Genomic DNA, 15,604 nt, shown 5'->3' with positions numbered 1-15,604 from the left:
TTCAAAATAAGTTATTGCATTTTAAAAGGTGCCCGTATAATGAAAAACTAAGCAATGAGAATACTATCGAGGTGTATTTCCCTCCTGAATAACTATAATTGACGAAAATTTAAAAAACATTAAGAATCGAAAAATATGTCGTCTGAATTTGAAGTAAATGTCCCAAATAACAAACAACCCTCGTCTCTCGATCCCCGCAATCAAAATATATCGAGCGGCTGATATTTTTCGCCCCTTGAAACGCGCGTTCCGCTTGATAAACGGATACAAATTGAAATTGAAATTCACCGTCGATACTAATTTAAACTTTTATTTCCGCTTTGAGCCGCGCCCGCGCGCGTGTTTTCGACGTGGAAAACGCGTACTTTGAAATGCATCATAAAGGACAATCAGAAAAATAGGTAACCAACGGCGTCAGCTAGAACAAACACGACCCGTGGAACGCGGCCGCCGCGTCGTTAATAGTTCGGCCGACAGGTTGGCGCGAACTTAATTATCAGGCGAAAACAAAAACCGGGGCGGGGCGGGGCGGGGGTGGGGGGTGGGAGGCGGAAAAAAGAGTCGCGCAACAGTTACAGAAATCAAATGCGAAACAAAGTGAACGGGCCGCGTATAAATTCGCGGGTTTCGTTTCCACGCGAAACTCGTCGGAGAGGGTGGGTGGGGGTGAAAAAAAAGCGCGGAGTCGCACACGCATGTACACGTGGTAAACGCACGTACACGCGTGTACGCGTGCATGGAGCACAGCGACGTCGGGCCGCCCAACAGAACCGGCGACACAATGGCAACGCATCGGCCCCCGGTCGACAGGGCGACGGTGCCGCGCGGCGCGAGGCGACTTTTGAAAAATGATATGGCTGCCAGAAAAACGCTGAACTCCCGGCTTTTGACGGTCAATTAACGCGCGCGCGTGCCTCGCGGCAACTTCGGCCACGCCTATTATGCCCGTGATAGGTGACACAGGGACAGTGGATATGATTGCAATTGCGCAAATAGTCCGTGCGGACGCGTCAGTACTGCAATTAGTCGGTTAACCGACCCTCAAACCCATCCCGTCACCGAGCCCCCCTTCGCCCCCTTCACCCCCTCCGCCCTGTCCCCCCATGACCCCATAAGGGAACTTGGATGTGGTCGGGGGGCGGGGGGCTGTTGCGGGGCTGTCTCGCGCGCGCACCACCACCGTAGGAGAGAGGCCATGGGGGTCCGGAAACTGGCGGCGGCTCGGCTTGTAATGCTGAACGCAGCGCCACGCAACCACAGGTATCGAACTCTGCGGACCTTGCAATTAACAAAACAGATTACACTCAATCAACGAACACCTATATCTCCTCTCTGTCCGTGTGACGCGACTGTTTCACTAGCTTTCAATACCCTTCCACGATTACCTAACCCGACTCCTCTCATCCACCTCCTCTCCTGCTCCTCCTCCTCCTCCTCATTCCAGCGTTTGCACGTCTCGTCTATGTTAAATACCAACACCTCCGGTTCAAACGTCCATTCATACGTCGGGTATGGTTATTTCGAACCCAGTTTCTGGCGGTGAGCGACAAACCAGACCGACAAACGCCTTCAGTGATTGCGGCAATATTGACTCGCCCAGAAATATTTAAGTTCTGCCACGGATACTTCGATTAACTGACCAAGTTGGCTTTTGAACTTCGGCTGCGCGTTTCGGTGAATCGTTACGAAGATGTATTAACCCTTTGCACTCGAAGCCATTTTAAGGTTAGATCCAAAATTGCTATTTTTACCAGCAGTAGTATGAGATTGAGTCTTGTGACTCGTTAAAGAGTTAAGATTTTAACAAAAGGGTATTTAATAGGGTCAACATTATTTTGTTAATTATACAACAATTTTTATTGGCGTTTCAGAGGCGCCACTCGAGTGCAAAGGGTTAATCTTCGAGCTGGATGACGAGTCTAGAAACGAATAATTGTTTTTCTTATTTTCCTTATATTTTCCTAGCACTTTTATGGCTTGGTGGAGAAGCTGCTTGTATTTGTGGAATTCTTATAAATAAATACAGAAAAATTTGGTATATTGTGCAATAGGGTAGATACAGGGTGGATCAGACATGTGATGATTCTATATGAAAAATTGTAAGTAGAAGAGAGGATAATATTTTTTTATTTAAAGCACCGTTTTCGAGAAAAATATGTTAAAAAATTATAGTATTGATCAGGAGTCAAGCGGTGTGTCCGACCATTGCATACCTATTCTACTTCTCGTCATACTAGAAGCCATATAAACATGTGGGACATTCAAAATTATTTTTCTCAAAAATGCAATTTTAAATAAATAAATTATATTCTTCTTTCGACTCATCTCTCGAAACTACTATAGTATAAAATACTATATAAGTATATGTCTCAACATAATTTTTAATATAATTTGACGACCATCTATCGCATCATACCCTAGATTTTAAAGATCTAGTTATCTATAATCAAAAAGATCAATGCACGATAGTAAAAATTTGCCACAATGACATGAACATTCGAAAGAGAAAGAACAATATTTTACAACAAATTTGAATATTATTCATTCGCTATTCACACTACATAAACCAGAAACAAAAACGTTTCTACCATTTTTGTTCACATTTTATTTTTTAGCTTTATGCTCCCATTGTTCACGATATTAACAAGAAGAATAATTCGCGAAAACGTTTATAGAAACTACACACAACAGCGTTGTATAGAACGTCGTTCTCTTTCGCGCGAAATGTTCAGCGAACGACATGCTCTCACGAAACCCGTCGCAACAGCATAATCAACTACCAAACAGCCCGAAGTTCCAAAATAAAATCATACGATCAAAATAGTTCGCCCCGCGGCAAGCCATTCTTTTGCATCATAATGACCGGTAGACAGGCGTACAGGAAAGCGTTCAATAAATCGTGGCACTGCGGCGGGGTCGCGAGTGCGAGCAGAAACCCGGGCGCAAACAAGCGAAATCAGAAAGCGTCGAAAAAATGAATAGATAAACCAGGCTTCTAACGAGATTTGCCGCGGAACCTGCAGAATTTTAAACAAACCGTAGTTTCCGGGTTACCGAAAATCCCCGCGCCGCAGCGGGGCTAGAACAAATACTCAAAGCGGCCCCGCTGCTTTCCGATATTCGGTATCACCGAGCCTTATTTGCCATCTATTATTTTCGTTTTCGTGGAAATACGCGGCTTTACACTTGCCATAGATCCGCATCGCGTATCGCGATCCATTCAGAACGAAAAATCCGAAGAGCCGGTTGAGTAGCTCGTTTGTTATATTCCCGATCGTGGATATGAGTGCGACACTTAGTTATTTTAAGAGAGGTTTTATTATAAGTTTTCGACGTGTGATGAGGTCGTCAGTTTACACGGAATATACGACTAATCGTTAGACCTGGTTTATTGAATGTGTGCGGTTTGACAGTGCTGAGCCAAAATGTCTGTCTGCAGGGTCGATTTAGTCCCTTTTAAAAGGAAAAACTAGGATGGATGACTCGGGGATCATGGTACAAGGATAAGTCAATAGTAGGTGAGAGTTTTAGGCGGCTGAAGACAAGATAGAACCAGAGGAAAAATAGGAAATATTTAGGGAAAGGATGACTATCGTCAGGATGACTGTCGCTAAAGCGAACATGGTCGTATAACTATGTGTCATACCAGGCTAGCATCGAACACGTTCCCAGGTGTCGAACTTCCAAACTATTCCCGGTTGTATTTGTGAAAGTCGAACTGGTAGGGTTCTTTCGGGACCGGGGGACCGGCTCTGTAATCAGCCTTGGCCAAACGGCTCCGATGACATAATCGAAGTCATTGATAACACACGGTCGCGGGTCAACAGCGGGTTAATTCAGTTTACCGCACGGTTTCCGGGCCGATCAGCCATAGAGGAGGTCCCCGAGCCGGGGTATCCGGGCTCGCCGTCTCGCTTTTTCGCCGTCGCAGCCTCGCTCTGCCTCCTTCTTATCTAATTCCGGCACGTCTGACTTTGCACAACAACGTGGCCGGTCGCGCGCGCGGGGGGGACTGTGGGACGGCGGCGAGCTGCAAATATTGATTTGACGACCGTAAGCTCGCAGCGCGCTGATTTGCCCGAATGACAGCCCGGCTGCGGACCGTCGGAACCAATTTGCGGCCTCTTTGCTTTGTCCACGTTTGATGGAACACCATCGAGGTCAGCTCTAGCCGCGCCGCGCCGGGAAAGACGGGCGGCAGACCGGGCGCCCCCCTTTGTGCCTCTCTCTGCCTGTGGACTTCCTTCTTCATGCCCGGCCAGCCACCGCCGTGCGCGATCAATGCCTCTATTTCTCGGCGTGCGGCACTTGTATTTTTGTCGGGGGCTTTTATCCGACACGCGTACAAAAGTCCGCGCTCGCGCGGTTACCGTCACCCTCCGCACTGATCTGAAAGCTGCTAATTCTTTGAGATTCGCCGGTGGAGATACATTTGCGACGGTCTTCCTTTCGATCGCAGAAGGATCAAACGGATAAGAGCCTTTTCACCCTCGAGAAACTCGATATCGTGCCACCGGTTTTCTGGCCGACTAACGGGGCTCCGCACTTTTCCGGTATTTCCCGGCTAATGAGAGAATATCGCCGCGCCACAAATACGCTGGGAGAAAAGGAATCTTACGAAGTTATCGAACGTTGTAAATATGGATTTGAATGGCTTGGGATGCGTTTCGTTTCATTTCAGGATTCATTTGTTGCTTCGCGATACTTTCAGCTCGTGGTGTTTTTCTGAAAAATATTATTATTGAGAAAGTGGCATTTCAGGTTATTTGAATGATAATTCTAGTTGATAGGTTCTAGCTAAAATTTGTTGAATCAATTTAATTCGTTGAATGTAGATTTGAGGTAAATTTAACTGTTTATGAAGTTTGTCCTGTCTCAGAATTTATTTCATTGTAATAAGGATAAAATCTTTGTTTCAAATAAGTAAATAAATTATGTTATAAATTTATATATATTCTGTAATTCGTTTAATTTTTTTTAATTTTCTTTTAGATTTCCCTGAATCCTTTTTAATTACATTTAATTTCTTTTAATTTCTTCTAATACCTTTTAATATCTTTTAATATCTTTTCATATCTTTTAATTCCATTTAATTCTACCATATACGTAAAGATATACATATAGTTTAAATAGTATCTACTATTTTCTAAAAAAATAGCCAAAAGAAAATTCCTCATTTTAACATTGCAATATACCTCTAAAGTGTCAGGATCTATTAAATTTTTAAAACATGATATTTAACACAGTTTGCTTATCAAATTTTTACTTCTTTCGATGATCAACAATATTTCGTTTTAAATGATTAATTATTAAATTATTTAATTTTGAATTATTCATTATTTCTAGGCTCAAGTTTAGTTCGACCCAAATTTTCTTGGCGTAAGTCCAGTATTCAGTCCGATCAAACAACAATGTTTCATTTTCCACAAGCATTTTCTAGCCACGCAACTGCCGAACAATAATATAAAAATACCTGCGGCCTGGAAATAGTTCACATAATAACGTAGAACTAAAATTGAGTGCACATTAATGAATTTATGTTGCAGCCTGGAAGGCAACGTGCATTCTTCATGTAATAAAGTAATACATTTCTCATCTGCAACGAAAATCGATACACGTGTTTCTAAAGTTTATCCTCTGAAGCCAGGATATAATAATCTTTATACCCAGTAACGTCGAAGTATGGAATACTACCTTTTCGACTCGAAAGTTAATACAGTAAATTCTTTGCAATTGTCTTTGAGTTTTAAACAAAAATAGACAATTCGGGAAGAGGGGATAAGATTATTTTAGTGTCGCGGCTCGTCTGTATAGTTATCGATGGTCAACAACTATTCTATTTCTTCAATAAAAATTGCCCATTTTTGTTTACAAGCTAAAAGACAATTTGGAGGAATTACTGTATCATGTATCACAGCCGATACAGTACTATGCGTTGCTGAAAACATGGTACAATTTCTGTCGATGGGTAAGAAGGTTGCTCTACTCGCTTCGCCTAACCTGCACGCTCGTAGTCCCCATTTGTCTATGACCTCTCGAAGTCTACTATTTCCATTGCTAAGCAAAATGACCAATAAACGTTTTTTGGTCCTAGTCAGTATGATAATATATATATTATATTTATATATAATAATATATAGTCTATATAACCTAGTCAATAATATATAGCCTACATAACCTAGTCAATAATATATAGTCTATATAACCTAGTCAATAATATATAGCCTACATAACCTAGTCAATAATATATAGTCTATATAACCTAGTCAATAATATATAGTCTATATAATCTAGTCAATAATAATCAAATATCTCAAGAGAAAACAAAATTGGAATAGGCGAGGAGGAGAGCACAGAGAGCCACGTGAGTCTATAGGCGTGGTTTGCTGATAATCGGCCACCCTCGACTCCCTCGTTTCCCGAAAATTGGGTAACAAGAAGACTTCCTTTCCGCCAATAAGTAAAACGCGTTAACTCCACTTCCGTGATGTTGTTAACACGTAAGGGTTGTCAGTGAATCGATCCTACACTTTTCTCCGCGTCATCTTCCGAGCAACAGGCAACACAATGATCATCTCTCGCGAAACGCCGACTCCTCTAACCGCCACATTTTCCACCTAACAGCAAAAAAACTTCGACAAGCAGACTCGCTAAAGAGACCGTGAGAAAATGGTTCAACGAACGTAACGCGACGCAAGTTCCGAACGCCTTGGAATAGTTTCCCTCGCGCGTGAACAATGTCTCCGAGCAGCTAAGGGGTGGAGAAGGGGTCACATCATAATCTTATTCAATGCCATTAAAGTCCCTCGTCCGCGAGTTATCCGAATATCCCCCGCTCGGGGAATCGAGCCTCGCGGAAGAGGCTCCGCGACACGGGGGAGTAATTCCCGCCACGGATGGGAGGCGGGGGTTTAAGGGGGTAGAGGGAAAAACAAATGGCAGCGAACGCAGCCGGCGGTGGTGTCCCCCGTGTGGGCGCGACGCGGCGCGGCGTTTCGAGCTAAAGGCGCAAAACGACGTGGACGTGTTCAGAAAAGCGGAGAGATCCGAAAACGGGTCGGTTCTTCTCTTTGGCGGCGGTGCACCGCGGCGTCTGAATCGCGGGGGAGGAAGACGAGGCGCTGGGGGGTCCCGGCGAAGTCCGCGGGCATCGGCGAGAACTTCCTTCTGTCGGGGAGACGGGAAGAAAAACGGTAACTCGACACGGCGTAACGCGACGGTGCAAGAAAATGAGCGCAGAGAATGAAAGCGAGCACCACGGTGGAGCGAAGCGCGAAGAGAATTACAGTCAAACCCCCGCCCTCCCCTTCCCCTCCACGGCCTTTCCATTTCGCGGCGGTGGCCGTTGAATGATCACCGGCTAATCCATTAGGAAAATTAAGCGCGGGCCAAGGTTCTTCCCCCTTATTCCTGACGGAGTAACGTGTCCTCGCCTTTCTCCCTTTGTCTTTCACTCTCTCCATCTCTCTCTCTCCATCTCTTTCTCCCTTTCTTTTTCTCTTTCTTTCTCTCTCTCTTTCACTATTAGGATCGACCCACCGCGAATTGTGAAATAAGAAATAAGGCCGGTTCCTCCTTTTTTATGCACGCACCCTGCCAACCCAGCGCGGCCTGACGACGAAAAGATACCGTACCGGGGTTGGATGGTCGGAAAAACCGTGACCGGGCGGGAGGGGGGGTTGGGGGGAGAAAAAGGAGATAAGATATTTGAGATGAGGGAACGAAAAGGTGGTGATAAATAGTTATTCTTCTTCTGTTCTTTATCTTTTCTTCTTCGCCTTCTTCTTGCAGCGTTTTTTTTTCTCGCGCCGCCTGTACAGACTTGCCCGAGTAGGATTTCCGCGGGTAAGTCTGCGCGGTCGGCATTATGTGTTATCCATTTGTCATGGATCTAATTTTCGTAAATAAGACTCGCCGCGGTTCTCTTTGTGAATTCATCGGAAAATGGATAAGGCAGGGACGTTTTAGTTTAGGAAGAGTATGATATCTGGTGAGGCATTGTAAACATGGATTACGAGAGGAATGATGTGGCCATTAGGGTAATGGAGTTGGTTACTGTGGGGCATAATTTATTTATTTATGATATGTATATTTATTAAATAAGATATATTACATTTTTTAATTTCTATTTTATTCTGTTACTTTGCTATTATTTTTTAATACAAAAATGTAATATGTTTTAGTCGACAAATATTAAATTAATTATTTTCACAGTAATTGGCTCCGCTGCTCTGTATATTAGTACAGTGAGTATAAAAAGTATTGGCACAGAAATGAATTTCAACAAGATTAATTTCCATACGACTACGATATGCATAAAATAAACAATATTAATAATACTGACATTAATACATTGATAAAATTTGTTAAAATAAATTTAATGTACAAGTAATAATATTTAAGTAATTACATTTTTTCGTGAAAAACTTAGAAACTCAAGATTAAAATATTCATATTACTAACCATATTGACAAGGTTGTATAAATAAATCCAGATATAATGATTTGGTAATTATATTCATGATTTTATGAAAATAGTATAATATATTAGTATACTATTAATAGATCAGATATATACTATATGGTATTACTATGCTATTATATTACTATACAGTATATTAGTATACTAATATAGTATATTAGTAAGTATAGTATTATATAGACACATTCGTAACATATTTGAGAATTTTCGAAAATTCGAAAACACATTTATTTGAGAACGCTACGCTTATTACACAGTTATTATTAAAATATCCAATGTCTATAGCGAATGGACCGAAACTTCCTTAACAATGTAATTTCCGCTACCAGATAGAATAAAATTTTCCTGTGACGTCGTTGAAATTTTTTTTAAGGTCCTTAACTTCGTCGCAGCTTGTTTCCAGTCTCGTTTAACTTTAAATCATTTAAAAATTTGAAAAAGAAAGAAAAAAAGCGATAGTTACCCGGAAACATGTTTTTCGAGGCTGCCGTCCAATTCAATTTCCTAGGAACTCTAAATTATGCAGCGCGAGAAGTTCAAAAAGTTGTCGTTGACAAACGCGTTTAGGCGAGAACAGAATTTCCCCGGTATGTTAAACATATTTTTATTTTTGCTATTCGGCGCTGTGCAACGTTGTTCCCCGGGCTGTGCATTACGTGTCGGATGAATCGGCGAGAGAAAAGCATACTAATTTCGTAACAACTTTCTTTGCTCACTTTATTTCAATTATGTACTCTCTCCATAGGTGTAGTTATTAAATTCGTCAACTTTTTCTCGTTGCATGGGACTATTTATCATTCGGTCTCCTAGAGGGAATGATAAATTATGAACGAAATAATTTGCAAACTTTATTGTGATTTTTCTACACTAACGTTTCATTTTTAGTAACGTAAAAATAAAAGCAGGATGTTTTGTAACGTACTATATAATCTCAGTGCAGTGTAATAATTTTAATTACAAAAACTATTTATCGGCGATTATTCGAAGTTGTCTTTTGCAAAAATAAAAATAGCATATTTTATAACGTAAATTGTCTAATAAACAATTTGGACGAAGTACGGTAATATCATATATTCTACACTTACACTCTCTTTAAAAGCGAGAGAAAAATAATAATAATATTTTTTGTAGTTATGAAAACAAAATGGCATTTATTGCACTTGTTACTGGTTCAATTTTTCGATTATTTTTCATACTTTCAAAACTGCGTAATTTTATAAAAATATTACAACTACCTGTTTTATTAAATTCAAAAAGAAATCATATACTAATGAACGACATTTATTCGAACCTAAAAAAATTCGATAAAATGTTACAATTGATCACGACCAACAACATCGTGCCGAATTCATTTTCGTGCCCACAACTTCCGAATTAAGCCGCCACGTTCCCGGAAGGAGCCGCGGGCGAGCAAATACTTATGGGCCATAACTAACATCTCGTATAACACACCTATGGCCGGGCGAGCGGGAGTAAATTATTTTAAGGGTGGGTCAGCAGGAACCGTGGAGCAGAAGCGAAGATGTTCAATAAAGAGTGAAGGGTATACGAGCGAGCGGGGAACAAGTACATGGGCAAAGAGAGAAGGGTAAATGAGTAGAAAATGGAGGGTACACGACAGAGGTGGAAGGGTGCATGACAAGGGAGCGAAGGACGACCCACCCTGTCCCACTTACTCCACGCTAAAGACTCTCTCGCCTCTCTTTGGCTCGGCCAAATAATAAACACACAAAAGAGGACAGTCGGATGAAACAGATGTTCTCGCGAGAATATTTTCTCGCAAACAGGGCGCATCCGTTCGTTGAAAAACCGGCTGCGAAACTAACAAAAAAAAAAAAGAATGGGGGGAATGGTGTGTACCTGTGGGGCTTGTCTCCTTGCTCGACTTTGCCAGGATATCGACTTCGGCCGCAAACTTCCCGACAAGTTTCGACATTCGGTTAGATCGGCGTCACGATCGTATGCACGATGGTCGGCGGCTGTTTGGCTCCGAAGCTGGCACGCGGACGGTTTTAGAATGCAATTCTTCCGAAATTGGTTTCGGGTTTCCGCGAGATTGCTTCGATTTAGGACGAATTGTCTCGGCCGCCCTAAGGCTGGCCCCGCGTGTACCAGCGAGCCCCGCAAGCCTTCTCGAGCACAGAAAAGTTCCGGCGGGCTCAACGACTTCGGGCATCCTCGCGCGAGGACGCGGAGAGGATCCTTTGGCAGGAGCGTCGTGTTGTTTTCCCATCTTCTTCGGCGGATCGATTTCCAGCCCCGCGAGAGATGGACGAGGATGGAGCGAGACGGTTTTAGGGTCGACGATTAAACGGTCGACAGTACTGTGATATACATATGCTATAATACATGTAACATAGTAGTGGATATATAACATATACTTATAACATAGTAGTAGATGTATAACACATACTTATAACTCAGTAGTAGAGTAAAATAAATTTGAGAAGGAAACATCTGAAGTTACCGATATTTATAACAATTCTTTTTATATTATGTCAACTCTTATAATTTATACTTCATATCAGTTATGCTCAAATATTATATTTCGTGGTCGTGCGCTTTTCGTACAGTCGTTACAAGCATTGTAATTAAAGAAGTATTAAATTGTCGATTAATGATACACATTTTATTAAAGAATTTTTATCACAGAAATTAAACTAAAGGAATGGATAAAATCATTTTACTATTTGAAATACAACGTTAAGAAATAATAAAAATTTATTGTATCCGTAATAGAGAACTAAACAAATTCAATAAAATTTATATTTCTTTCGTTTCAATGCATACCCTTTAATCTTTTCGATACATATCTCATTTCAATTTTCGATTTTTCTTCGACACCATGATTCATGGACCGCATCGCGACGCGTCACGTCGGAGAAATTCTGTTTCAGAAACGTTGACAGCTAGTTTAGATGTCGGTACCTGTCGCCCCTTCGAAGAGGTCTGCCATAATGATTCGAAGTGCACGCGCTGGATCGCGACTTTTCGCAACGGGGTAGATCCGACGAACGTCTGTCCACGCGTTTTTCTTTTAAGCGCCGTTTCGACTGCATTGTTTATGGAAGCGGAACAGAGTGCCCGGTCAACACGCCGTCGCGATAGAAGAGTGTCTTAAGTGCATTCAAATTCCATTCACCGGGAGTCGTACTCATAAAGGACGAAGAGAGCCCATTCACTTAAAATTCCCGGCCACTTGCCCTACGTTATTTACTGTTGCACTCGGCCCGTCTTGACGCGATCAACTTTAAACGCGGGGGCCCGGCAGATTAACGAAGTTAATCCTCGGGGTCTGACGAGACTCGTTACGCGTGATAACATCATACTAGTGCTAACAATTTAGAGGTTGTTCGACGATTACGCAGCACGTTTTATAAGAGGATTTAAACTGTAAGATTGGTAAAACTCGTGTTAAGCTTTTACGCTTGAGTGTGATTCAGAGGATTGTTATATCACGTTGCAAAATAATTTTAACGTTATCAAATTGGTTTGTACTTTAATAAATCGTACAAAATGGAATTGCTGTAGGTCAGAAAAATTACTTTAGATTTAAAATTAATTTTTAGTTATTTATTTTGGATTTAAATTTGGATTTCAAAATGGTTTTGATTGATAGAGAATAATAATTCGATAAATTAGTAATAATTCAATAAATTTCAATTAAATTTTGACTCGTGTCTTAAATATGAATCCATATAAGCCGAAATGTTGAGAAGATATATTAAATAAATTATAAAGTAGCTATAAGTTAATTTAACTCTAAATTATTTTAAGAATAAATTTGATACATAAGCAATAAACACATTAATGAAAGATTACACTCCTTGTTACTTACTACGAACATATGACTTACACTTAGTATTATTTTAACCAATTCAATTAAGAGACAATAAATAATTCATCTCAAATGACAGAAAAATTTCTTTTAGGAAAAATATTTATAACTCCTATCGAAGTATTTAATGGTTTTATTTTAATAGTTTTTTATGCCGATATAGTCGGCGTTCTTTAATTAAAACTTCAGTCGAGGCAGTTTTGTTTTTCGGAGAGAATTTATAAAAACTACATCACCTGGGAAACATAACTTCGCGGAAGATCGGGAACTCCGCGGAATTCTGCGAACGGTCTATCGAAACTTGTAAACGTTCTATTTTATCCCCGGTGGAATGTATTAAAATATTCTGTTGACATAATGCGGTGTTACGCGATCGTTTATTATAGCATGAACGTTCGATTAATATTTAATTACAAATATGTTTGCACGTGCATTTCCGAAACTAAACGGGCGGCTTGTCTTTTCAATTTACACGGGGTTGTAAATCCTAGGATCGATCGTCACCGGTGCTGGTTAATTGCTATTTCCCACTGAATTAATCTTGGGCAACTGATTCAAAACAGTGTAGCAAATGGTCGAGTTAGAGTCGAATATTTAAACAGAAACACCGAAATATCTCCGTTATTTGCGGTCGTCGAGTAAAAGTTTCTCGAACGATGTTACGCTATTTTATAAGACGATAAAAATATAAATGAAGATATAAAACAATAAAAATCATATTTAGGTTATGTGTTAAAGACTTTAAAAAGTTATTAGCGATTTTAGTTCAATAAATAGCAATTATTATATAAAGTTTTAACATTAACCAATTCGATAGTTACTATTTCTCCAAATGACATTTTACTTGTCTACAAAAATTCAAATTTATATAAATTAATATTTACGTCAAGAGATCACACTGATTCGAGTATTTTACATTAGGTTGGCACAGACGTCGGATTATTATATGTACATAAATCATTTCCTCCCCGTTTGCATTGCATTACATTGTCGTTCATTACATAACCAAATATTTCGCCAAAAGGAATATTTTTCCAAATTCCGTATTTTTGTCATTTATTTCGAGCTTTTCCGGCGTACGAATTCGGCGGACATTTGTATCAGATAATTCAACCCTTCGCCGAAGGTACGATTTCAAAGGTAGCGGCCGCCATGAAAAACAACAACTGACGCGGCGTCGAGTTAAAATACACAAATTGCGAATAAATAACAATAATTCGGGACTGGGGGTGAATTCAATGAAAATAAAATTGTTTACCGATCCGGCGCGTGTTTAGCCACCGTTTTCACGTGAAACAACGTAACGCGCCCTGTCATCGCGGATCGCCGTACGAAGGTGGTTCGCTCGACAAATAAAAGGCTGGTCGGAGAAAACCGGGGAAACGATTCCCCGTCGCCAAGCGTGCGACGCCTGCGCCAAGAATTTCGCGGGCGTTTAGCCGGTTATTTCCGGCTATAAAAGGCGAGCCCCGGCGCGGCGCGCGTTGTCTTTGTAACGAATTCGCCGGCCGTAACTGCAACGTGGCAGCAGAGGTGTATCAATATTTGGCAGGAGTTGACGCGGCCGGTGTGCCTGTTCCTGTCGTTCCCTTCATTATTTGCCACAGTTCCTGCCACAATTAGTAGTAGGACGGCGGCGGCGGCGCAAGCTCGCGAGCTTCTACGCAAACAGTCCGCACGGAACGTATTTGAGCCGGTCGAATATAGCCGAGCCACCAATGGGAATATTTCAGACGTCGTCGGTCGGGCGATCTTGTTTTACCGTTTCGGTTTCCGTATCGATTAGCGCCTACCCCGGACCGCTAATTTTTCGCAAATATTGTGCACTGATTGTGCACATAGAATTCATCGTTTCGTAGATCATATTCGCTATTTTAGACATCAAATGTATCATTTCTCAGATCGAATTGACCCTTTTGGAAAATTAACCCTTTTACTGCGGCAGACTTTAGCATATATGAACATATACCTATATTGATACATAGAAAATATATACTTTTATAATTAAGAAAAATATGTTATTTGTTTTTTTAGATTAATTTTCGAGTAAGATTTAATATAACAGACAACTGAAACGAACGTTTTTTTACATCTTTTGCATTAAAAAATATTATCTGCAATTTCGGGTATTAACCCTTTGCACTCGAGTGGTGACTCCGAGGCACCCCTAAAATTGTTCTGTTACCTTTTAAAATCATTTTCATAGCAACAAAGTTTAATGTTAGAAAAATTGTTGAGCATGAAATTGTTCGTATGAATCGCGAGAATAAAATTGGTATATATAAAATGCGCTTCGTAGCTTGAAATGGAAATACTGTACACTAGAAAAATGATTTCAGATTTACAGTAAAAATTGCTTCGAGTGCAAAGGGTTAATAGAAATCTCTATGACGAGTCAGACTCGTCAAAATGCGGCAAGGGGTTGATCGGCGGTCGAGTGTGTCTCCCTCCGGTGCGCCGAGTGAGAGAGCGGAGAAGGAACGCGGCGGTCGAGCGGCGGAGCAACCAATTTCACGGCGCAAAAAGTTTAATTACACAGAGAGCACCGGGGCGACGTGTCCCGGTATAAACAAGTGTTTACACGTCGGCCCGTGGAAGAAAAACTAGCCGGGACTTAACTAAATGTCTCGACGGATGACGGGAAACCGGCCAAGACGCAACACCGTGGACCCACCGTCGTTCCCGTGGCGCCCCGCGTATTCCCACCCTTTCCGCGGTCACCTTTTATTTTCTATTTCGCCGACGGTCGATTCCGCTAGGCGGAGTTTAAATTGGTCCTATTCCTGCCCACAATCAAAATCTAATCAAACTTTAACGAGTATCGCGATCGGTCCCCGGGCACTCGTTCCTGCCCGGGGATTCGAAGTGGCTACGGTCTCCGTTCGAACAAAAGATAACGGCAGATTTACAACGGTCTCCTTTTTGGTTGAATTCGAACGGTATCCCGGGGTATATGGTCGAATATGGGCGATCCGAGAGGCGCAACACCTGAATTAAATTTCACCTATCGGTTGGCCGCCGTACTTTTTCCGTCCCGTCCTCGTTAGCGAGGACTTGCGATTGGATTTTTCGGTCTTGCACGGCTTAAACCGGATCGATTCGATTTAGTTCTTCAAACCGGCCCCGATATCTTCCGTCGCTACGCTCGTATGTGTGCACATTTTTTGTTGGCGAGTTTCAGTTTAAAAATATATTCGTGCAATGCGGAGCTTTCGGTATTTTGTTCTATGGGATGGTGTAAACGAACGAAATGCGATCGAAAGAATAAGGGAGGCTGGATCAATA

The 15,604-nt window shown here is 41.4% G+C and overlaps 1 protein-coding gene across 1 annotated transcript in view; it reads left to right on the top strand.

Moving 5' to 3' along the window:
- The window catches only part of LOC144470699 (neural cell adhesion molecule 1), a 199,326-nt gene that overhangs the window by 174,816 nt on the left and 8,906 nt on the right, over window positions 1-15,604 (top strand). The window lies entirely within an intron of this gene.

The sequence above is a fragment of the Augochlora pura genome, chromosome 1, assembly GCF_028453695.1.
Source record: "Augochlora pura isolate Apur16 chromosome 1, APUR_v2.2.1, whole genome shotgun sequence".
NCBI classification, from domain to species: domain Eukaryota; kingdom Metazoa; phylum Arthropoda; class Insecta; order Hymenoptera; family Halictidae; genus Augochlora; species Augochlora pura.
This window is presented reverse-complemented; position numbering and strand designations above follow the sequence as displayed.